The sequence below is a fragment of the Phalangium opilio genome, unplaced genomic scaffold, assembly GCF_054372755.1.
Source record: "Phalangium opilio isolate 3A_F unplaced genomic scaffold, DU_Popi_V2 ptg000194l_1, whole genome shotgun sequence".
NCBI lineage: Eukaryota > Metazoa > Arthropoda > Arachnida > Opiliones > Phalangiidae > Phalangium > Phalangium opilio.
Window position 1 is genome coordinate 570,506 of NW_028324212.1, and position 25,303 is coordinate 595,808.

General features: G+C 45.0%; 13 non-coding genes across 13 annotated transcripts; all 13 read right to left on the bottom strand.

Annotated features, from left to right (window-relative positions):
• Window positions 1-843: 843 nt before the first annotated feature.
• Window positions 844-915, bottom strand: TRNAP-CGG (transfer RNA proline (anticodon CGG)). The gene has a single exon. It is a non-coding gene; the product is annotated as a tRNA-Pro (tRNA).
• A 5,414-nt stretch (window positions 916-6,329) lies between these two features.
• Window positions 6,330-6,401, bottom strand: TRNAP-AGG (transfer RNA proline (anticodon AGG)). The gene has a single exon. It is a non-coding gene; the product is annotated as a tRNA-Pro (tRNA).
• A 1,371-nt stretch (window positions 6,402-7,772) lies between these two features.
• On the bottom strand, window positions 7,773-7,844 carry TRNAP-UGG (transfer RNA proline (anticodon UGG)). The gene has a single exon. It is a non-coding gene; the product is annotated as a tRNA-Pro (tRNA).
• Window positions 7,845-12,238: 4,394 nt separating this feature from the next.
• On the bottom strand, window positions 12,239-12,310 carry TRNAP-AGG (transfer RNA proline (anticodon AGG)). The gene has a single exon. It is a non-coding gene; the product is annotated as a tRNA-Pro (tRNA).
• Window positions 12,311-12,559: 249 nt separating this feature from the next.
• On the bottom strand, window positions 12,560-12,631 carry TRNAP-AGG (transfer RNA proline (anticodon AGG)). The gene has a single exon. It is a non-coding gene; the product is annotated as a tRNA-Pro (tRNA).
• Window positions 12,632-17,673: 5,042 nt separating this feature from the next.
• TRNAP-AGG (transfer RNA proline (anticodon AGG)) lies at window positions 17,674-17,745 on the bottom strand. The gene has a single exon. It is a non-coding gene; the product is annotated as a tRNA-Pro (tRNA).
• Window positions 17,746-17,994: 249 nt separating this feature from the next.
• TRNAP-AGG (transfer RNA proline (anticodon AGG)) lies at window positions 17,995-18,066 on the bottom strand. Its single transcript has one exon. It is a non-coding gene; the product is annotated as a tRNA-Pro (tRNA).
• A 1,046-nt stretch (window positions 18,067-19,112) lies between these two features.
• On the bottom strand, window positions 19,113-19,184 carry TRNAP-AGG (transfer RNA proline (anticodon AGG)). Its single transcript has one exon. It is a non-coding gene; the product is annotated as a tRNA-Pro (tRNA).
• A 570-nt stretch (window positions 19,185-19,754) lies between these two features.
• Window positions 19,755-19,826, bottom strand: TRNAP-AGG (transfer RNA proline (anticodon AGG)). Its single transcript has one exon. It is a non-coding gene; the product is annotated as a tRNA-Pro (tRNA).
• A 568-nt stretch (window positions 19,827-20,394) lies between these two features.
• On the bottom strand, window positions 20,395-20,466 carry TRNAP-AGG (transfer RNA proline (anticodon AGG)). The gene has a single exon. It is a non-coding gene; the product is annotated as a tRNA-Pro (tRNA).
• Window positions 20,467-20,715: 249 nt separating this feature from the next.
• TRNAP-AGG (transfer RNA proline (anticodon AGG)) lies at window positions 20,716-20,787 on the bottom strand. The gene has a single exon. It is a non-coding gene; the product is annotated as a tRNA-Pro (tRNA).
• Window positions 20,788-22,150: 1,363 nt separating this feature from the next.
• Window positions 22,151-22,222, bottom strand: TRNAP-AGG (transfer RNA proline (anticodon AGG)). Its single transcript has one exon. It is a non-coding gene; the product is annotated as a tRNA-Pro (tRNA).
• A 2,804-nt stretch (window positions 22,223-25,026) lies between these two features.
• On the bottom strand, window positions 25,027-25,098 carry TRNAP-UGG (transfer RNA proline (anticodon UGG)). The gene has a single exon. It is a non-coding gene; the product is annotated as a tRNA-Pro (tRNA).
• Between the last annotated feature and the right edge of the window lie 205 nt (window positions 25,099-25,303).

Here is a 25,303-nt window from a genome sequence, read left to right on the forward strand (position 1 = left end):
TCAAGAGTTGCATTTAAATAGTCTCTAAATTACTTCTGCAAAAACTCGGGTCCGTCTGGGATTTGAACCCGGGACCACTCGCACCCAAAGCGAGTATCATACCCCTAGACCAACGGACCTTGTATGTAACTGAATCATGCTCAACTCATAGGACTACCCTGTCAATAGTAGCAATTAAATAGTCACTAAATTCCTTCTGCAAATATCGGGTCCGTCCGGGATTTGAACCCGGAACCACTCACACTTAAAGTGAGTATCACACCCCTCGACCAACGGATCATGTATGTAGCTGAAATATGCTCGACTCATAGGACTACCCTGTCAATAGTTGCATTTAAATAGTCTCTAAACTACTTCTGCAAAAACTCGGGGCTGTCCGGGATTTGAACCCGGGACCACTCACACCCGAAGCGAGTATCATACCTCTAGACCAACGGACCATGTATGTAACTGAAACATGCTCTACTCATAGGACTACCCTGTCAATAGTTGCGATTAAATTGTCACTAAATTAATTCTGCAAAACTCGTGTCCGTCCGGGATATGAACCCAGGACTACTCGCACCCAAAGCGAGTATCATACCCCTAGACCAACGGGACTGTATGACACTGAAACATGCTTAACTCATAGGCCTATAATTTAACTAGTTGTATTTAAATAGTCGCTAAATTACTTCTGCAAAACTCGGGTCCGTCCGGGATTTGAACCCGGGACCACTCGCACCCAAAGCGAGTATCATACCCCTAGACCAACGGGACTGTATGACACTGAAACATGCTTAACTCATAGGCCTATAATTTAACTAGTTGTATTTAAATAGTCAATTACTTCTGCAAAAACTCGGGTCCGTCCGGGATTTGAACCCGTGACCACTCACACCCGAAGCGAGTATCATACCCCTAGACCAACGGACCATGTATGTAACTGAATCATGCTCAACTCATAGGACTACCCTGTCAAGAGTTGCATTTAAATAGTCACTAAATTCCTTCTGCAAAAATCGGGTCCGTCCGGGATTTGAACCCGGGACCACTCGCACCCAAAGCGAGTATTTTTTTTTTTATTAAAAGCATCGAAAACATTACAATGGAATATGTAAGTGGTTATAACGGTTAAATTGAATTAAAAGAATGATTAAGTTACAGCATTAATTCCTGGAGTTAACTATATAATATTAAAACAACATCTGCAACCTTGTTACGGTAATAGCTAGTTAGAAAACTTGTTACGACGCAATAATAATGCAATATATTTGTGGGCAAAGGAACGTACCCTGGCAAGCAAAACTGGAACACTGAAAGGCAGGACGATACCAAGGCCCGCTTTTACAACCAATTGACAACGATATTTCCATAGTACATACTTAACAATACTAATTAACAACAAGGCAGCCTGCCAAAATAAGAGAGGTTTATCGTTCGAAGACGCGTAACAACGAAAAATTACTAAGTTATATCTGGTACAATCAAATTTAAACTCAGGATCAAAAGTATACACACAAAATGCATTGAAAATTGACTCCCAAAGGGATCGGGACTTTGGACAGGTAAGGAACAAATGGTCAACAGTCTCATCCGCGCCGTGGCAAAAGACGCACGTAGCGTCCGGAACGAGCCCCGCGTGAACAATCCGCGATTTCACCGGTAAGCCTTGGTGTAGGATCTTCAAGTTACAAGTCGATAGCACCGGACCCAGATGGCTGTTCGTGAGGTCCTTGAATTTTACCCGTGGCCGCGGATCGTGTAAAAAAAGATTCCACCTTTGCTCGCCAGAAGATTCGAAGGTTGGGGGCAGGAGTGCGCGGTACAATGAACCAACGGATTGAACCGAGAGCGGACGCGTCGTGCCATCACCCGAGATGAACCGTACCTTAACGCATTGCGGGTGCAGAGGTGGCGCCGGACGCAGGAAGAGGCGTACCCACTCGGGAGGCAAACTGGTCTTTATCGCGTCATATAAGCGGTGCAACCGAGGTGGCGGAACCTCCGTGTAGGGATCAGTCAGATAACATTGCTCCGAAATAGCAGCAGGTGGTAAGAAGCCCGGTATGACTCCATAGTGGATATCGCGAAGGGTGCGGAACCCAGCGCGAGCCAGTACTACAGGCTCGAGGCCAAAAGTATTAGGCAGCGGTATGCGAGAATTAAAGAAGAGGGATTCTTCAAGAGGGTTGGTTACCGGTGCGACGTTCAAGGTCCGGTTTTGCAAAAACGACCACCAACTGCGCAATATTCCGCCATAACGAGGCGGCGTGGCAGCGAGGCACCTTTGTCGAAATGGTAAGCGAAAGGCGTGGTACCAAGGAATAAGCCCACCTCCATATTCCTTGAGCAGTAAGATATGAATGGCCCGATCGTAAGGGGGCAACTCGTCCAATAGGAGACCATATGCCTCATGCAGACGGAAGGCTTGACATTTGAGAGCAACATCCACCAGGCCAAAGCCCCCCTCGGACCTGGGACGTGTAAGAGTAACGTAGTCAATAGCGTGGTAAGTTGAGCCCCAAATAAACTCCACAAATAGTTTCTTCAATTCGGTTAGGAAGGACGCAGGGCAAGGAAGAACCCTCGCCAAATGCCAAAGTTTTGAAGCGACAAGACAGTTGAGGATAAGTATCTTGCCTATAACGGTCAACTGGCGGCGTTTCCAGGCACGAAGGATCGATATAAACCCAGGGAGTTTATCATCCCAATTCAGGGAATTCGACAAGGTCACATCGTGGGTTAAATGAACCCCTAGAAACTTACGGGGATAAGATGACACCGTCACCCCGGAAATGGTGGTCACCGCGTTAGTATCCCAGGAGCCAATCCATTGGCCAGAACTCTTTTCAAGGTTTATTTTGGCACCGGAAGCCAGGCCATACTCCTCATAACGCCGAACGACGTGCGATATTGCGGTCGTAGATGCCAATAGCAAAGTGTTATCGTCAACGTGTTGAAACAATACTGAGCTAGCAGTATTTTTAATCCGGATGCGGTCAATACTTGGGCACTGATCGAGAGCTAAGCAAAATGGTTCCGTGGAAAAAGCATACAGTAACGGGCTCAGCGGGCAGCCTTGACGAACGGATCGACCCAGTCTGAAGAAGTCGGTGAGAAAGCCATTAACTTTGATAGTGGTAATGCTGCTGGTGAGAAAAATCTCCATCCATTTCAGAAACACAGGGCCAAAACCAAACGTGGCAAGTGTTCGAAGCAGAAAAGTCCAGTCCACACAATCAAACGCTTTGGTCAGGTCCATCTTCAATAGTATACCGGGCTGGTTGTTCAGATGTAAGTAAGACATCACATCGCTCACGTACCGAGTCGTCGTGGACACGTCGCGCCCACGAATAGCGCCCGTTTGACAAGGGGAAATGACGGACGGCGCGATCAACGAGAGTCGAGAGGCAAACACCTTTGCAATGAGCTTTCGATCCGTATTTAATAGCGTAATCGGCCTCCAATTACGAAGAAGTGACGGGTCCCCCTCCTTCGGCAATAAAACCACCATACCCTGCATCATGGACCGGGGTAGCCGACCCGTGGTATGGATTTCAATCAAAAGGCGCAAGAATTCGTCCTTAATCAGTGGTAAGACGAACCGCCAAAACCGGACTGTGAGCCCATCCGTGCCAGGGCTACGACCAACGGCCATCGCGCGTAAGGCGGCGGTAAGGTCGGGCCACGTAACAGGGCCGTCGCACAGATCCCTGTCGTCAGGTGTCAGCCGGTCCTTGACGAAGGACGTAAAGTGATCCGTAACTGAATCATCGGTCGGAGCCCGCCGGTAGAGATCACTAAAATAGCGGAAGACTTCGCCCCGCACTCGGAGGCTATCGTCGAGGGTGGTACCGTCTTCCAACTGAAGATGCTTCAGGCTCCGCCTGGATTGGCGGTGCCGTTCCAAACTAAGAAAGTACCCGGAAGGTTGTTCACCCAAATCCTGCCACGCCAAATTTGAACGGACGACCGCACCCTGCAACTCATGTAAGTCATAGTCCCGTATAGCAGTCTGAACGTCAAGCAATGCCTTCTCGAGATGAACCGCGGGAGTCTGTATTAACTGGTCCGAGAGAGACGCGAACCGAGAGGCCAACGTCGCGCGAGTCTGTCGCCGATCGCGGGCACGCGATTTACCATAAAAAATAGCATAGTCACGTAGTCGAGTCTTCAAAGTTTCATACCAAAGGACAATGTCATCGCGGCATTCCGGCGTAGACCGACTGCGAGCGATGACGCGCTTTACGGCTGGCGCGAAAACGGCTTCGTCCAGTAAGGAGTCATTAAAAGACCAAGTCCCCGGACCGCGAATAACGCCCTCGAAATCCATGTGAGTGATGACCATGGCATGATCGGAAAGAGGACAAGGTCGGATAAGGGAATGACGGACATTATGGGAGTCAAAATTACGAACAAAAATGTAGTCAATGCGAGAACGAATAAATTTACCAAAGACAAAACCCGAGCGCGTAAATTCACAATTATTAGCATGTTTTAGTCGGTAAGTGTCAATCAAACTTAGGCTATCCTTAAAAACTTGAACGTTAGTAGGCCGAAAACCAGAGGACCCCACCCCCGAGGGCGAACGGTCCAGGTGGCGACTACAAATATCATTAAGATCCCCCGCAAACACGACTCTGCCGTCGGGGAAAGAATTTCTAATATCACCAAAAAACTGAACCCGATCACCCTCGGCGTTGGGGGCGTAAACATTAAAAAAATACGTTCGTACATCAAAAAACTCGGTAGTGACCAATAAAGCCCGACCGGAAATTATTTGAGTAACATTTAAGACCCGTATAGACAATTTTTTAGTAAACAAGATAGCGACCCCCCGAAAGCCACTCACTAGATCATGAGAAAAAAACAATTGACCAAAAAATAACAATTTAAAGGCAGCGACATGCGACGCATTCCAATGCGTTTCTTGTAAAAAAACAATGTCCATGTCCTTAATGAATTCGACTAATAAAGCCATCTTACCAACGTCGCGTAAACCATGAACATTTAAAGTAGCTATTTTGACAACCATGCACCTTACTTTGTCTGTGAAGGGTCCGGCGGTTTATTCGGAGTAAACCCACGAGCGTTGGCCAGATTCGGATTCCGTTTCCTCAGGAACTGGGGACGTTTCTGTGACAAGTCAGAGGTGGAACCAAGAGGATGTTTAGTCCCCCGATTGCCACCCCCCACTGACTCAAAAGGGTTAACTTCCGCATCGGGGTCACCGTCGACGAGCATATCTTCACTAGAACTGAGATTCTGGCCATGATGGCCAGAAATGGCACCGGTGTCGTTAGGAATCTCCGCTTCAGCAACTCCATCGGACATGGGAACAGGGGGCAAGCCTGCCCCATCGCGGACAGGAGAGACTTCGGACTGGGGCACGACATCGCGTTCAGAACCGATAGCGACCTGACCCAACTTCTCTGGGCAGTCACGGGCAAGATGACCGTGTGGCTCACACCGACGACAAACATTACGCGGACAACTTTTGTAAATGTCACCTTCAGCGAGACACCCGTTACAAACCCGATTTTGCGCCTCATGGCGAACGCGATAAAAGATTTCGCGCCCGAGAACATCCGCGATTTTCAAGCCGTACGGAAGTGATGAAACCCCCTCGGGCAAAACCACGCGTACGCAACGCTCACCAAGATACAATCCATCAAATTTACGCCAAACGACCTCCCCCTTGATTTTGCAACCAAGGGAGACCAATTTCTCAACCACGGCATCATCGGACACGAATTCAGGCAACCCATGTATTTTAATAATTACCGATCTCTAGACGACTGATTCAGCAGGACACAGGACATCCATGATTTCCACCCCAGCTTTGACACACTCTTCAGCATCTTCCTCCGACAAAAACGTAATAAAGTAACCTCCAGTACCAGGAACCACAGACGAAATGGCATCAAGACCAAATGATTTTTTAACGGCAGCAACAACAACAGCAGTGGTTTGCACCATACAAACAACGAAGACGCTTCGTCGAAGCGCCTCCATGATGGAGGACTCCCCGAAGGAAACCCTCGAGACCGAGGCTTCGCGGGCGAAAGCCGAAGTCCGTAAAATCAATAACAGCTAACAAAATAAGCCGAAAAAACCGACTAACAAGGCGGAGAAAAGACCGCCGAAAAAGGAAACCGTAAAACGCAACAAACACGGAGAGCGAAAAGAAACAACCGCACTCCGCGAAAGCAAACAACGATCACCCTAAGTGAGTATCATACCCCTAGACCAACGGACCATGTGTGTAACTAAACATGCTCAACTCATAGGCCTACCCTGTAGTTAGTTGCTTTTAAATAGTCTCTAAATTACTTCTGCAAAAACTCGGGTTCATCCGGGATTTGAACCCGGGACCACTCGCACCCTAAGCGAGTACCATACCCCTAGACCAACAGACCATGTTTATAACTAAACATGCTCAACTCATAGGCTACCCTCTAGTTAGTTGCATTAAAATAGTCACTTATTTACTTTTCCAAAAACTCGGGTCCGTCCGGGATTTGCACCCCAGACCACTCGCACCCTAAGCGAGTATCATACCCCTAGACCGACAGAACATGTGTGTAACTAAACATGCTCAACTCATAGGCCTACCCTGTAGTTAGTTTCGTTAAAATAGTCACTAATTTACTTTTGCAAAAACTCGGGTTCGTGCGGGATTTGAACTCGGGACCACTCACACCCTAAGCGAGTATCATACCCCTTGACCAACGGACCATGTAAGTAACTAAAACATTCTCAACTCATAGGCCTACCCTGTAGTTAGGTACTTTTAAATATTCACTAAATTACTTCGGCAAAAACTCGGGTCCGTCGGGATTTTATCTCGGGACCACTCACACCCAAAGCGAGTATCATACCCCTAGACCAACGGACCATGTTTATAACTAAACATGCTCAACTCATAGGCTACCCTGTAGTTAGTTGCATTAAAATAGTCACTAATTTACTTTTGCAAAAACTCGGGTTCGTGCGGGATTTGAACTCGGGACCACTCACACCCTAAGCGAGTATCATACCCCTTGACCAACGAACCATGAAAGTAACTAAAACATTCTCAACTCATAGACCAACCCTGTAGTTAGTTGCATTAAAATGGTCACTAAATTACTACTGCAAAAACTCGGGTTCGTGCGGGATTTGAACTCGGGACCACTCACACCCTAAGCGAGTATCATACCCCTTGACTAACGGACCATGTTAGTAACTAAAACATTCTCAACTCATAGGCCTACCCTGTAGTTAGTTGCATTAAAATAGTCAATTATTTACTTTTGCAAAAACTCGGGTCCGTCCTAAATTTTTGCACCCCGGACCACTCGCACCCTAAGCGAGTATCATACCCCTAGACCGACAGAACATGTGTGTAACTAAACATGCTCAACTCATAGGCCTACCCTGTAGTTAGTTTCGTTAAAATAGTCACTAATTTACTTTTGCAAAAACTCGGGTTCGTGCGGGATTTGAACTCGGGACCACTCACACCCTAAGCGAGTATCATACCCCTTGACCAACGGACCATGTAAGTAACTAAAACATTCTCAACTCATAGGCCTACCCTGTAGTTAGGTACTTTTAAATATTCACTAAATTACTTCGGCAAAAAACTCGGGTCCGTCGGGATTTTATCTCGGGACCACTCACACCCTAAGCGAGTATCATAGCCCTAGACCAACGAACCATGTGTGTAACTAAACATGCTCAACTCATAGACATACCCTGTAGTTAGTTGCATTAAAATAGTCACTAATTTACTTTTGCAAAAACTCGGGTCCGTCCGGGATTTGAACCCGGGACCACTCGCACCCAAAGCGAGTATCATACCCCTAGACCAACGGACCATGTTTATAACTAAACATGCTCAACTCATAGGCTACCCTGTAGTTAGTTGCATTAAAATAGTCACTAATTTACTTTCGCAAAAACTCGGGTTCGTGCGGGATTTGAACTCGGGACCACTCACACCCTAAGCGAGTATCATACCCCTTGACCAACGAACCATGAAAGTAACTAAAACATTCTCAACTCATAGACCAACCCTGTAGTTAGTTGCTTTTAAATAGTCTCTAAATTACTTCTGCAAAAACTCCGGGATTTGAACCCGGGACCACTCGCACCCTAAGCGAGTACCATACCCCTAGACCAACAGACCATGTTTATAACTAAACATGCTCAACTCATAGGCTACCCTCTAGTTAGTTGCATTAAAATAGTCACTTATTTACTTTTGCAAAAACTCGGGTCCGTCCGGGATTTGCACCCCGGACCACTCGCACCCTAAGCGAGTATCATACCCCTAGACCGACAGAACATGTGTGTAACTAAACATGCTCAACTCATAGGCCTACCCTGTAGTTAGTTTCGTTAAAATAGTCACTAATTTACTTTTGCAAAAACTCGGGTTCGTGCGGGATTTGAACTCGGGACCACTCACACCCTAAGCGAGTATCATACCCCTTGACCAACGAACCATGTGTGTAACTAAACATGCTCAACTCATAGACCTACCCTGTAGTTAGTTGCATTAAAATTGTCACTAATTTACTTTTGCAAAAACTCGGGTCCGTCCGGGATTTGAACCCGGGGCCACTCGCACCCAAAGCGAGTATCATACCCCAAGACCAACGGACCATGTTTATAACTAAACATGCTCAACTCATAGACCTACCCTGTAGTTAGTTGCATTAAAATAGTCACTAATTTACTTTCGCAAAAACTCGGGTTCGTGCGGGATTTGAACTCGGGACCACTCACACCCAAAGCGAGTATCATACCCCTAGACCAACGGACCATGTTTATAACTAAACATGCTCAACTCATAGGCTACCCTGTAGTTAGTTGCATTAAAATAGTCACTAATTTACTTTTGCAAAAACTCGGGTTCGTGCGGGATTTGAACTCGGGACCACTCACACCCTAAGCGAGTATCATACCCCTTGACCAACGGACCATGTTAGTAACTAAAACATTCTCAACTCATAGACCAACCCTGTAGTTAGTTGCATTAAAATGGTCACTAAATTACTACTGCAAAAACTCGGGTTCGTGCGGGATTTGAACTCGGGACAACTCACTCCCTAAGCGAGTATCATACCCCTTGACCAACGGACAGTGTGTAACTATGCATGCTCAACTCATAGGACTACCCTGTAGTTAGTTGCATTAAAATAGTCACTAATTTACTTTTGCAAAAACTCGGGTCCGTCCGGGATTTCAACCCTGGACCACTCGCACCCTGAGCGAGTATCATACCCCTAGACCAACGGACCATGTGTGTACCTAAACATGCTCAACTCATAGGCCTACCCTGTAGTTAGTTTCATTAAAATATTCACTAATTTACTTTTGCAAAAACTCGGTTTCGTGCGGGATTTGAACTCGGGACCACTCACACCCTAAGCGAGTATCATACCCCTTGACCAACGGGCCATGTGAGTAACTAAAACATTCTCAACTCATAGGCCTACCCTGTAGTTAGTTGCTTTTAAATAGTCACTAGATTACTTCGGCAAAAACTCGGGTCCGTCGGGATTTTATCTCGGGACCACTCACACCCTAAGCGAGTATCATAGCCCTAGACCAACGAACCATGTGTGTAACTAAACATGCTCAACTCATAGACCTACCCTGTAGTTAGTTGCATTAAAATTGTCACTAATTTACTTTTGCAAAAACTCGGGTCCGTCCGGGATTTGAACCCGGGGCCACTCGCACCCAAAGCGAGTATCATACCCCAAGACCAACGGACCATGTTTATAACTAAACATGCTCAACTCATAGGCTACCCTGTAGTTAGTTGCATTAAAATAGTCACTAATTTACTTTCGCAAAAACTCGGGTTCGTGCGGGATTTGAACTCGGGACCACTCACACCCTAAGCGAGTATCATACCCCTTGACCAACGAACCATGAAAGTAACTAAAACATTCTCAACTCATAGACCAACCCTGTAGTTAGTTGCATTAAAATGGTCACTAAATTACTACTGCAAAAACTCGGGTTCGTGCGGGATTTGAACTCGGGACCACTCACACCCTAAGCGAGTATCATACCCCTTGACCAACGGACCATGTTAGTAACTAAAACATTCTCAACTCATAGACCAACCCTGTAGTTAGTTGCATTAAAATGGTCACTAAATTACTACTGCAAAAACTTGGGTTCGTGCGGGATTTGAACTCGGGACAACTCACTCCCTAAGCGAGTATCATACCCTTTGACCAACGGACAGTGTGTAACTATACATGCTCAACTCATAGGACTACCCTGTAGTTAGTTGCATTAAAATAGTCACTAATTTACTTGTGCAAAAACTCGGGTCCGTCCGGGATTTCAACCCTGGACCACTCGCACCCTGAGCGAGTATCATACCCCTAGACCAACGGACCATGTGTGTACCTAAACATGCTCAACTCATAGGCCTACCCTGTAGTTAGTTTCATTAAAATATTCACTAATTTACTTTTGCAAAAACTCGGTTTAGTGCGGGATTTGAACTCGGGACCACTCACACCCTAAGCGAGTATCATACCCCTTGACCAACGGGCCATGTGAGTAACTAAAACATTCTCAACTCATAGGCCTACCCTGTAGTTAGTTGCTTTTAAATAGTCACTAGATTACTTCGGCAAAAACTCGGGTCCGTCGGGATTTGAACTCGGGACCACTCACACCCTAAGCGAGTATCATACCCCTTGACCAACGAACCATGTGTGTAACTAAACATGCTCAACTCATAGACCTACCCTGTAGTTAGTTGCATTAAAATTGTCACTAATTTACTTTTGCAAAAACTCGGGTCCGTCCGGGATTTGAACCCGGGGCCACTCGCACCCAAAGCGAGTATCATACCCCAAGACCAACGGACCATGTTTATAACTAAACATGCTCAACTCATAGACCTACCCTGTAGTTAGTTGCATTAAAATAGTCACTAATATACTTTCGCAAAAACTCGGGTTCGTGCGGGATTTGAACTCGGGACCACTCACACCCAAAGCGAGTATCATACCCCTAGACCAACGGACCATGTTTATAACTAAACATGCTCAACTCATAGGCTACCCTGTAGTTAGTTGCATTAAAATAGTCACTAATTTACTTTTGCAAAAACTCGGGTTCGTGCGGGATTTGAACTCGGGACCACTCACACCCTAAGCGAGTATCATACCCCTTGACCAACGGACCATGTTAGTAACTAAAACATTCTCAACTCATAGACCAACCCTGAAGTTAGTTGCATTAAAATGGTCACTAAATTACTACTGCAAAAACTCGGGTTCGTGCGGGATTTGAACTCGGGACAACTCACTCCCTAAGCGAGTATCATACCCCTTGAACAACGGACAGTGTGTAACTATACATGCTCAACTCATAGGACTACCCTGTAGTTAGTTGCATTAAAATAGTCACTAATTTACTTTTGCAAAAACTCGGGTCCGTCCGGGATTTCAACCCTGGACCACTCGCACCCTGAGCGAGTATCATACCCCTAGACCAACGGACCATGTGTGTACCTAAACATGCTCAACTCATAGGCCTACCCTGTAGTTAGTTTCATTAAAATATTCACTAATTTACTTTTGCAAAAACTCGGTTTCGTGCGGGATTTGAACTCGGGACCACTCACACCCTAAGCGAGTATCATACCCCTTGACCAACGGGCCATGTGAGTAACTAAAACATTCTCAACTCATAGGCCTACCCTGTAGTTAGTTGCTTTTAAATAGTCACTAGATTACTTCGGCAAAAACTCGGGTCCGTCGGGATTTTATCTCGGGACCACTCACACCCTAAGCGAGTATCATACCCCCAGACCAACGAACCATGTGTGTAACTAAACATGCTCAACTCATAGACCTACCCTGTAGTTAGTTGCATTAAAATAGTCACTAATTTACTTTTGCAAAAACTCGGGTCCGTCAGGGATTTGAACTCGGGACCACTCGCACCCTAAGCGAGTATCATACCCCTAGACCAAAGGACCTTGTGTGTAACTAAACATGCTCAACTCATAGGTCTACCCTGTAGTTAGCGGCTTTTAAATAGTCTCTAAATTACTTCTGCAAAAACTCGGGTTCGTGCGGGTTTTGAACTCGGGACCACTCACACCCTAAGCGAGTATCATACCCCTTGACCAACGGACCATGTAAGTAAGTAAAACATTCTCAACTCATAGGCCTACCCTGTAGTTAGTTGCGTTTAAATAGTCACCAAATTACTTCTGCAAAAACTCAGGTTCGTCCGGGATTTGAACCCGGGACCACTCGCACCCTAAGTGAGTATCATACCCCTAGACCAACGGACCATGTGTGTAACTAAACATGCTCAACTCATAGGCCTACCCTGTAGTTAGTTTCATTAAAATAGTCACTAATTTACTTTTGCAAAAACTCGGGTTCGTGCGGGATTTGAACTCGGGACCACTCACACCCTAGGCGAGTATCATACCCCTTGACCAACGGACCATGTAAGTAAGTAAAACATTCTCAACTCATAGGCCTACCCTGTAGTTAGTTGCGTTTAAATAGTCACCAAATTACTTCTGCAAAAACTCAGGTTCGTCCGGGATTTGAACCCGGGACCACTCGCACCCTAAGCGAGTATCATACCCCTTGACCAACGGACCATGGAAGTAACTAAAACATTCTCAACTCATAGACCAACCCTGTAGTTAGTTGCATTAAAATGGTCACTAATTTACTACTGCAAAAACTCGGGTTCGTGCGGGATTTGAACTCGGGACCACTCACACCCTAAGCGAGTATCATACCCCTTGACCAACGGACAGTGTGTAACTAATCATGCTCAACTCATAGGACTACCCTGTAGTTAGTTGCATTAAAATAGTCACTAATTTACTTTTGCAAAAACTCGGGTCCGTCCGGGATTTCAACCCCGTACCACTCGCACCCTAAGCGAGTATCATATGCCTAGACCAACGGACCATGTGTGTAACTCAAAATGCTCAACTCATAGGCCTACCCTGTAGTTAGTTTCATTAAAATAGTCACTAATTTACTTTTGCAAAAACTCGGGTTCGTGCGGGATTTGAACTCGGGACCACTCACACCCAAAGCGAGTATCATACCCCTTGACCAACGGACCATGTAAGTAAGTAATACATTCTCAACTCATAGGCCTACCCTGTAGTTAGTTTCTTTTAAATAGTCACTAAATTACTTCGGCAAAAACTCGGGTCCGTCGGGATTTTATCTCGGGACCACTCACACCCTAAGCGAGTATCATACCCCTAGACCAACGAACCATGTGTGTAACTAAACATGCTCAACTCATAGACCTACCCTGTAGTTAGTTGCATTAAAATAGTCACTAATTTACTTTTGCAAAAACTCGGGTCCGTCAGGGATTTGAACTCGGGACCACTCGCAACCTAAGCGAGTATCATACCCCTAGACCAAAGGACCTTGTGTGTAACTAAACATGCTCAACTCATAGGTCTACCCTGTAGTTAGCTGCTTTTAAATAGTCTCTAAATTACTTCTGCAAAAACTCGGGTTCATCCGGGATTTGAATCCGGGACCACTCGCACCCTAAGCGAGTATCATACCCCTAGACCAACAGACTATGTTTATAACCAAACATGCTCAACTCATAGGCTACCCTGTAGTTAGTTGCATTAAAATAGTCACTAATTTACTTTTGCAAAAACTCGGGTCCGTCCGGGATTTGAACCCCGGACCACTCGCACCCTAAGCGAGTATCATACCCCTAGACCGACAGAACATGTGTGTAACTAAACATGCTCAACTCATAGGCCTACCCTGTAGTTAGTTTCGTTAAAATAGTCACTAATTTACTTTTGCAAAAACTCGGGTTCGTGCGGGATTTGAACTCGGGACCACTCACACCCTAAGCGAGTATCATACCCCTTGACCAACGAACCATGTGTGTAACTAAACATGCTCAACTCATAGACCTACCCTGTAGTTAGTTGCATTAAAATTGTCACTAATTTACTTTTGCAAAAACTCGGGTCCGTCCGGGATTTGAACCCGGGGCCACTCGCACCCAAAGCGAGTATCATACCCCAAGACCAACGGACCATGTTTATAACTAAACATGCTCAACTCATAGACCTACCCTGTAGTTAGTTGCATTAAAATAGTCACTAATTTACTTTCGCAAAAACTCGGGTTCGTGCGGGATTTGAACTCGGGACCACTCACACCCAAAGCGAGTATCATACCCCTAGACCAACGGACCATGTTTATAACTAAACATGCTCAACTCATAGGCTACCCTGTAGTTAGTTGCATTAAAATAGTCACTAATTTACTTTTGCAAAAACTCGGGTTCGTGCGGGATTTGAACTCGGGACCACTCACACCCTAAGCGAGTATCATACCCCTTGACCAACGGACCATGTTAGTAACTAAAACATTCTCAACTCATAGACCAACCCTGTAGTTAGTTGCATTAAAATGGTCACTAAATTACTACTGCAAAAACTCGGGTTCGTGCGGGATTTGAACTCGGGACAACTCACTCCCTAAGCGAGTATCATACCCCTTGACCAACGGACAGTGTGTAACTATGCATGCTCAACTCATAGGACTACCCTGTAGTTAGTTGCATTAAAATAGTCACTAATTTACTTTTGCAAAAACTCGGGTCCGTCCGGGATTTCAACCCTGGACCACTCGCACCCTGAGCGAGTATCATACCCCTAGACCAACGGACCATGTGTGTACCTAAACATGCTCAACTCATAGGCCTACCCTGTAGTTAGTTTCATTAAAATATTCACTAATTTACTTTTGCAAAAACTCGGTTTCGTGCGGGATTTGAACTCGGGACCACTCACACCCTAAGCGAGTATCATACCCCTTGACCAACGGGCCATGTGAGTAACTAAAACATTCTCAACTCATAGGCCTACCCTGTAGTTAGTTGCTTTTAAATAGTCACTAGATTACTTCGGCAAAAACTCGGGTCCGTCGGGATTTTATCTCGGGACCACTCACACCCTAAGCGAGTATCATAGCCCTAGACCAACGAACCATGTGTGTAACTAAACATGCTCAACTCATAGACCTACCCTGTAGTTAGTTGCATTAAAATTGTCACTAATTTACTTTTGCAAAAACTCGGGTCCGTCCGGGATTTGAACCCGGGGCCACTCGCACCCAAAGCGAGTATCATACCCCAAGACCAACGGACCATGTTTATAACTAAACATGCTCAACTCATAGGCTACCCTGTAGTTAGTTGCATTAAAATAGTCACTAATTTACTTTCGCAAAAACTCGGGTTCGTGCGGGATTTGAACTCGGGACCACTCACACCCTAAGCGAGTATCATACCCCTTGACCAACGAACCATGAAAGTAACTAAAACATTCTCAACTCATAGACCAACCCTGTAGTTAGTTGCATTAAAATGGTCACTAAATTACTACTGCAAAAACTCGGGTTCGTGCGGGATTTGAACTCGGGACCACTCACACCCTAAGCGAGTATCATACCCCTTGACCAACGGACCATGTTAGTAACTAAAACATTCTCAACTCATAGACCAACCCTGTAGTTAGTTGCATTAAAATGGTCACTAAATTACTACTGCAAAAACTTGGGTTCGTGCGGGATTTGAACTCGGGACAACTCACTCCCTAAGCGAGTATCATACCCTTTGACCAACGGACAGTGTGTAACTATACATGCTCAACTCATAGGACTACCCTGTAGTTAGTTGCATTAAAATAGTCACTAATTTACTTGTGCAAAAACTCGGGTCCGTCCGGGATTTCAACCCTGGACCACTCGCACCCTGAGCGAGTATCATACCCCTAGACCAACGGACCATGTGTGTACCTAAACATGCTCAACTCATAGGCCTACCCTGTAGTTAGTTTCATTAAAATATTCACTAATTTACTTTTGCAAAAACTCGGTTTAGTGCGGGATTTGAACTCGGGACCACTCACACCCTAAGCGAGTATCATACCCCTTGACCAACGGGCCATGTGAGTAACTAAAACATTCTCAACTCATAGGCCTACCCTGTAGTTAGTTGCTTTTAAATAGTCACTAGATTACTTCGGCAAAAACTCGGGTCCGTCGGGATTTGAACTCGGGACCACTCACACCCTAAGCGAGTATCATACCCCTTGACCAACGAACCATGTGTGTAACTAAACATGCTCAACTCATAGACCTACCCTGTAGTTAGTTGCATTAAAATTGTCACTAATTTACTTTTGCAAAAACTCGGGTCCGTCCGGGATTTGAACCCGGGGCCACTCGCACCCAAAGCGAGTATCATACCCCAAGACCAACGGACCATGTTTATAACTAAACATGCTCAACTCATAGACCTACCCTGTAGTTAGTTGCATTAAAATAGTCACTAATATACTTTCGCAAAAACTCGGGTTCGTGCGGGATTTGAACTCGGGACCACTCACACCCAAAGCGAGTATCATACCCCTAGACCAACGGACCATGTTTATAACTAAACATGCTCAACTCATAGGCTACCCTGTAGTTAGTTGCATTAAAATAGTCACTAATTTACTTTTGCAAAAACTCGGGTTCGTGCGGGATTTGAACTCGGGACCACTCACACCCTAAGCGAGTATCATACCCCTTGACCAACGGACCATGTTAGTAACTAAAACATTCTCAACTCATAGACCAACCCTGAAGTTAGTTGCATTAAAATGGTCACTAAATTACTACTGCAAAAACTCGGGTTCGTGCGGGATTTGAACTCGGGACAACTCACTCCCTAAGCGAGTATCATACCCCTTGAACAACGGACAGTGTGTAACTATACATGCTCAACTCATAGGACTACCCTGTAGTTAGTTGCATTAAAATAGTCACTAATTTACTTTTGCAAAAACTCGGGTCCGTCCGGGATTTCAACCCTGGACCACTCGCACCCTGAGCGAGTATCATACCCCTAGACCAACGGACCATGTGTGTACCTAAACATGCTCAACTCATAGGCCTACCCTGTAGTTAGTTTCATTAAAATATTCACTAATTTACTTTTGCAAAAACTCGGTTTCGTGCGGGATTTGAACTCGGGACCACTCACACCCTAAGCGAGTATCATACCCCTTGACCAACGGGCCATGTGAGTAACTAAAACATTCTCAACTCATAGGCCTACCCTGTAGTTAGTTGCTTTTAAATAGTCACTAGATTACTTCGGCAAAAACTCGGGTCCGTCGGGATTTTATCTCGGGACCACTCACACCCTAAGCGAGTATCATACCCCCAGACCAACGAACCATGTGTGTAACTAAACATGCTCAACTCATAGACCTACCCTGTAGTTAGTTGCATTAAAATAGTCACTAATTTACTTTTGCAAAAACTCGGGTCCGTCAGGGATTTGAACTCGGGACCACTCGCACCCTAAGCGAGTATCATACCCCTAGACCAAAGGACCTTGTGTGTAACTAAACATGCTCAACTCATAGGTCTACCCTGTAGTTAGCGGCTTTTAAATAGTCTCTAAATTACTTCTGCAAAAACTCGGGTTCGTGCGGGTTTTGAACTCGGGACCACTCACACCCTAAGCGAGTATCATACCCCTTGACCAACGGACCATGTAAGTAAGTAAAACATTCTCAACTCATAGGCCTACCCTGTAGTTAGTTGCGTTTAAATAGTCACCAAATTACTTCTGCAAAAACTCAGGTTCGTCCGGGATTTGAACCCGGGACCACTCGCACCCTAAGTGAGTATCATACCCCTAGACCAACGGACCATGTGTGTAACTAAACATGCTCAACTCATAGGCCTACCCTGTAGTTAGTTTCATTAAAATAGTCACTAATTTACTTTTGCAAAAACTCGGGTTCGTGCGGGATTTGAACTCGGGACCACTCACACCCTAGGCGAGTATCATACCCCTTGACCAACGGACCATGTAAGTAAGTAAAACATTCTCAACTCATAGGCCTACCCTGTAGTTAGTTGCGTTTAAATAGTCACCAAATTACTTCTGCAAAAACTCAGGTTCGTCCGGGATTTGAACCCGGGACCACTCGCACCCTAAGCGAGTATCATACCCCTTGACCAACGGACCATGGAAGTAACTAAAACATTCTCAACTCATAGACCAACCCTGTAGTTAGTTGCATTAAAATGGTCACTAATTTACTACTGCAAAAACTCGGGTTCGTGCGGGATTTGAACTCGGGACCACTCACACCCTAAGCGAGTATCATACCCCTTGACCAACGGACAGTGTGTAACTAATCATGCTCAACTCATAGGACTACCCTGTAGTTAGTTGCATTAAAATAGTCACTAATTTACTTTTGCAAAAACTCGGGTCCGTCCGGGATTTCAACCCCGTACCACTCGCACCCTAAGCGAGTATCATATGCCTAGACCAACGGACCATGTGTGTAACTCAAAATGCTCAACTCATAGGCCTACCCTGTAGTTAGTTTCATTAAAATAGTCACTAATTTACTTTTGCAAAAACTCGGGTTCGTGCGGGATTTGAACTCGGGACCACTCACACCCAAAGCGAGTATCATACCCCTTGACCAACGGACCATGTAAGTAAGTAATACATTCTCAACTCATAGGCCTACCCTGTAGTTAGTTTCTTTTAAATAGTCACTAAATTACTTCGGCAAAAACTCGGGTCCGTCGGGATTTTATCTCGGGACCACTCACACCCTAAGCGAGTATCATACCCCTAGACCAACGAACCATGTGTGTAACTAAACATGCTCAACTCATAGACCTACCCTGTAGTTAGTTGCATTAAAATAGTCACTAATTTACTTTTGCAAAAACTCGGGTCCGTCAGGGATTTGAACTCGGGACCACTCGCAACCTAAGCGAGTATCATACCCCTAGACCAAAGGACCTTGTGTGTAACTAAACATGCTCAACTCATAGGTCTACCCTGTAGTTAGCTGCTTTTAAATAGTCTCTAAATTACTTCTGCAAAAACTCGGGTTCATCCGGGATTTGAATCCGGGACCACTCGCACCCTAAGCGAGTATCATACCCCTAGACCAACAGACTATGTTTATAACCAAACATGCTCAACTCATAGGCTACCCTGTAGTTAGTTGCATTAAAATAGTCACTAATTTACTTTTGCAAAAACTCGGGTCCGTCCGGGATTTGAACCCCGGACCACTCGCACCCTAAGCGAGTATCATACCCCTAGACCAACGGACCATGTTTGTAACTAAACATGCTCAACTCATAGGCCTACCCTGTAGTTAGTTTCATTAAAATAGTCACTAATTTACTTTTGCAAAAACTCGGGTTCGTGCGGGTTTTGAACTCGGGACCACTCACACCCTAAGCGAGTATCATACCCCTTGACCAACGGACCATGTAAGTAAGTAAAACATTCTCAACTCATAGGCCTACCCTGTAGTTAGTTGCGTTTAAATAGTCACCAAATTACTTCTGCAAAAACTCAGGTTCGTCCGGGATTTGAACCCGAGACCACTCGCACCCTAAGTGAGTATCATACCCCTAGACCAACGGACCATGTGTGTAACTAAACATGCTCAACTCATAGGCCTACCCTGTAGTTAGTTTCATTAAAATAGTCACTAATTTACTTTTGCAAAAACTCGGGTTCGTGCGGGATTTGAACTCGGGACCACTCACACCCTAAGCGAGTATCATACCCCTTGACCAACGGACCATGTAAGTAAGTAAAACATTCTCAACTCATAGGCCTACCCTGTAGTTAGTTGCGTTTAAATAGTCACCAAATTACTTCTGCAAAAACTCAGGTTCGTCCGGGATTTGAACCCGGGACCACTCGCACCCTAAGCGAGTATCATACCCCTTGACCAACGGACCATGGAAGTAACTAAAATATTCTCAACTCATAGACCAACCCTGTAGTTAGTTGCATTAAAATGGTCACTAATTTACTACTGCAAAAACTCGGGTTCGTGCGGGATTTGAACTCGGGACCACTCACACCCTAAGCGAGTATCATACCCCTTGACCAACGGACAGTGTGTAACTAATCATGCTCAACTCATAGGACTACCCTGTAGTTAGTTGCATTAAAATAGTCACTAATTTACTTTTGCAAAAACTCGGGTCCGTCCGGGATTTCAACCCTGGACCACTCGCACCCTAAGCGAGTATCATATGCCTAGACCAACGGACCATGTGTGTAACTCAACATGCTCAACTCATAGGCCTACCCTGTAGTTAGTTTCATTAAAATAGTCACTAATTTACTTTTGCAAAAACTCGGGTTCGTGCGGGATTTGAACTCGGGACCACTCACACCCTAAGCGAGTATCATACCCCTTGACCAACGGACCATGTAAGTAAGTAAAACATTCTCAACTCATAGGCCTACCCTGTAGTTAGTTGCGTTTAAATAGTCACCAAATTACTTCTGCAAAAACTCAGGTTCGTCCGGGATTTGAACCCGGGACCACTCGCACCCTAAGTGAGTATCATACCCCTAGACCAACGGACCATGTGTGTAACTAAACATGCTCAACTCATAGGCCTACCCTGTAGTTAGTTTCATTAAAATAGTCACTAATTTACTTTTGCAAAAACTCGGGTTCGTGCGGGATTTGAACTCGGGACCACTCACACCCTAAGCGAGTATCATACCCCTTGACCAACGGACCATGTAAGTAAGTAAAACATTCTCAACTCATAGGCCTACCCTGTAGTTAGTTGCGTTTAAATAGTCACCAAATTACTTCTGCAAAAACTCAGGTTCGTCCGGGATTTGAACCCGGAACCACTCGCACCCTAAGCGAGTATCATACCCCTTGACCAACGGACCATGGAAGTAACTAAAATATTCTCAACTCATAGACCAACCCTGTAGTTAGTTGCATTAAAATGGTCACTAATTTACTACTGCAAAAACTCGGGTTCGTGCGGGATTTGAACTCGGGACCACTCACACCCTAAGCGAGTATCATACCCCTTGACCAACGGACAGTGTGTAACTAAACATGCTCAACTCATAGGCCTACCCTGTAGTTAGTTTCATTAAAATAGTCACTAATTTACTTTTGCAAAAACTCGGGTTCGTGCGGGATTTGAACTCGGGACCACTCACACCCTAAGCGAGTATCATACCCCTTGACCAACGGACCATGTAAGTAAGTAAAACATTCTCAACTCATAGGCCTACCCTGTAGTTAATTGCTTTTAAATAGTCACTAAATTACTTCGGCAAAAACTCGGGTCCGTTGGGATTTTATCTCGGGACCACTTTCACCCTAAGCGAGTATCATAGCCCTAGACCAACGAACCATGTGTGTAACTAAACATGCTCAACTCATGGACCTACCCTGTAGTTAGTTGCATTAAATAGTCACTAATTTACTTTTGCAAAAACTCGGGTCCGTCCGGGATTTGAACCCGGGACGACTCGCACCCACAGCGAGTATCATACTCTTAGACCAACGGACCATGTTTATAACTAAACATGCTCAACTCATAGGCTACCCTGTAGTTAGTTGCATTAAAATAGTCACTAATTAACTTTTGCAAAAACTCGGGTTCGTGCGGGATTTAACTCGGGACCACTCACACCCTAAGCGAGTATCATACCCCTTGACCAACGGACCATGTAAGTAACTAATACATTCTCAACTCATAGGCCTACCCTGTAGTTAGTTTCTTTTAAATAGTCACTAAATTACTTCGGCAAAAACTCGGGTCCGTCGGGATTTTATCTCGGGACCACTCACACCCTAAGCGAGTATCATACCCCTAGACCAACGAACCATGTGTGTAACTAAACATGCTCAACTCATAGACCTACCCTGTAGTTAGTTGCATTAAAATAGTCACTAATTTACTTTTGCAAAAACTCGGGTCCGTCAGGGATTTGAACTCGGGACCACTCGCACCCTAAGCGAGTATCATACCCCTAGACCAAAGGACCTTGTGTGTAACTAAACATGCTCAACTCATAGGTCTACCCTGTAGTTAGCTGCTTTTAAATAGTCTCTAAATTACTTCTGCAAAAACTCGGGTTCATCCGGGATTTGAATCCGGGACCACTCGCACCCTAAGCGAGTATCATACCCCTAGACCAACAGACTATGTTTATAACCAAACATGCTCAACTCATAGGCTACCCTGTAGTTAGTTGCATTAAAATAGTCACTAATTTACTTTTGCAAAAACTCGGGTCCGTCCGGGATTTGAACCCCGGACCACTCGCACCCTAAGCGAGTATCATACCCCTAGACCAACGGACCATGTTTGTAACTAAACATGCTCAACTCATAGGCCTACCCTGTAGTTAGTTGCATTAAAATAGTCACTGATTTACTTTTGCAAAAACTCGGGTTCGTGCGGGATTTGAACTCGGGACCACTCACACCCTAAGCGAGTATCATACCCCTTGACCAACGGACCATGTAAGTAACTAAAACATTCTCAACTCATAGACCAACCCTGTAGTTAGTTGCATTAAAATCGTCACTAAATTACTACTGCAAAAACTCGGGTTCGTGCGGGATTTGAACCCCGGACCACTCGCACCCTAAGCGAGTATCATACCCCTAGACCAACGGACCATGTGTGTAACTAAACATGCTCAACTCATAGGCCTACCCTGTAGTTAAATTCATTAAAATAGTCACTAATTTACTTTTGCAAAAACTCGGGTTCGTGCGGGATTTGAACTCGGGACCACTCACACCCTAGGCGAGTATCATACCCCTTGACCAACGGACCATGTAAGTAACTAAAACATTCTCAACTCATAGACCAACCCTGTAGTTAGTTGCATTAAAATCGTCACTAAATTACTACTGCAAAAACTCGGGTCCGTCGGGATTTTATCTCGGGACCACTCATACCCTAAGCGAGTATCATAGCCCTAGACCAACGAACCATGTGTGTAACTAAACATGCTCAACTCATAGACCTACCCTGTAGTTAGTTGCATTAAAATAGTCACTAATTTACTTTTGAAAAAACTCGGGTCCGTCAGGGATTTGAACCCGGGACCACTCGCATCCAAAGCGAGTATCATACCCCTAGACCAACGGACCATGTTTATAACTAAACATGCTCAACTCATAGGCTACCCTGTAGTTAGTTGCATTAAAATAGTCACTAATTTACTTTTGCAAAAACTCGGGTTCGTGCGGGATTTGAACTCGGGACCACTCACACCCTAAGCGAGTATCATACCCCTTGACCAACGGACCATGTAAGTAACTAAAACATTCTCAACTCATAGACCAACCCTGTAGTTAGTTGCATTAAAATCGTCACTAAATTACTACTGCAAAAACTCGGGTTCGTGCGGGATTTGAACTCGGGACCACTCACACCCTAAGCGAGTATCATACCCCTTGACCAACGGACAGTGTGTAACTAAACCTGCTCAACTCATAGGACTGCCCTGTAGTTATTTGCATTAAAATAGTCACTAATTTACTTTTGCAAAAACTCGGGTCCGTCCAGGATTTCAACCCCGGACCACTTGCACCCTATGAGAGTATCATACCCCTTGACCAACGGACCATGTGTGTACCTAAACATGCTCAACTCATAGGCCTACCCTGTAGTTAGTTTCATTAAAATAGTCACTAATTTACTTTTGCAAAAACTCGGGTTCGTGCGGGATTTGAACTCGGGACCACTCACACCCTAAGCGAGTATCATACCCCTTGACCAACGGACCATGTAAGTAAGTAAAACATTCTCAACTCATAGGCCTACCCTGTAGTTAATTGCTTTTAAATAGTCACTAAATTACTTCGGCAAAAACTCGGGTCCGTTGGGATTTTATCTCGGGACCACTTTCACCCTAAGCGAGTATCATAGCCCTAGACCAACGAACCATGTGTGTAACTAAACATGCTCAACTCATGGACCTACCCTGTAGTTAGTTGCATTAAATAGTCACTAATTTACTTTTGCAAAAACTCGGGTCCGTCCGGGATTTGAACCCGGGACCACTCGCACCCACAGCGAGTATCATACTCTTAGACCAACGGACCATGTTTATAACTAAACATGCTCAACTCATAGGCTACCCTGTAGTTAGTTGCATTAAAATAGTCACTAATTTACTTTTGCAAAAACTCGGGTTCGTGCGGGATTTAACTCGGGACCACTCACACCCTAAGCGAGTATCATACCCCTTGACCAACGGACCATGTAAGTAACTAATACATTCTCAACTCATAGGCCTACCCTGTAGTTAGTTTCTTTTAAATAGTCACTAAATTACTTCGGCAAAAACTCGGGTCCGTCGGGATTTTATCTCGGGACCACTCACACCCTAAGCGAGTATCATACCCCTAGACCAACGAACCATGTGTGTAACTAAACATGCTCAACTCATAGACCTACCCTGTAGTTAGTTGCATTAAAATAGTCACTAATTTACTTTTGCAAAAACTCGGGTCCGTCCGGGATTTGAACCCGGGACCACTCGCACCCAAAGCGAGTATCATACCCCAAGACCAACGGACCATGTGTGTAACTAAACATGCTCAACTCATAGGCCTACCCTGTAGTTAGTTGCATTAAAATAGTCACTAATTTACTTTTGCAAAAACTCGGGTCTGTCCGGGATTTGAACCCCGGACCACTCGCACCCTAAGCGAGTATCATACCCCTAGACCAACGAACCATGTGTGTACCTAAACATGCTCAACTCATAGGCCTACCCTGTAGTTAGTTTCATTAAAATAGTCACTAATTTACTTTTGCAAAAACTCGGGTTCGTGCGGGATTTGAACTCGGGACCACTATCACCCTAAGCGAGTATCATACCCCTTGACCAACGGACCATGTAAGTAAGGAAAACATTCTCAACTCATAGGCCTACCCTGTAGTTAGTTGCTTTTAAATAGTCACTAAATTACTTCGGCAAAAACTCGGGTCCGTCGGGATTTTATCTCGGGACCACTCACACCCTAAGCGAGTATCATAGCCCTAGACCAACGAACCATGTGTGTAACTAAACATGCTCAACTCTTAGACCTACCCTGTAGTTAGTTGCATTAAAATAGTCACTAATTTACTTTTGCAAAAATTCGGGTCCGTCCGGGATTTGAACCCGGGACCACTCGCATCCAAAGCGAGTTTCATACCCCTAGACCAACGGACCATGTTTATAATTAAACATGCTCAACTCATAGGCTACCCTGTAGGCAGTTTCATTAAAATAGTCACTAATTTACTTTTGCAAAAACTCGGGTTCGTGCGGGATTTGAACTCGGGACCACTCACACCCTAAGCGAGTATCATACCCCTTGACCAACGGACCATTTAAGTATCTAAAAAATTCTCAACTCATAGACCAACCCTGTAGT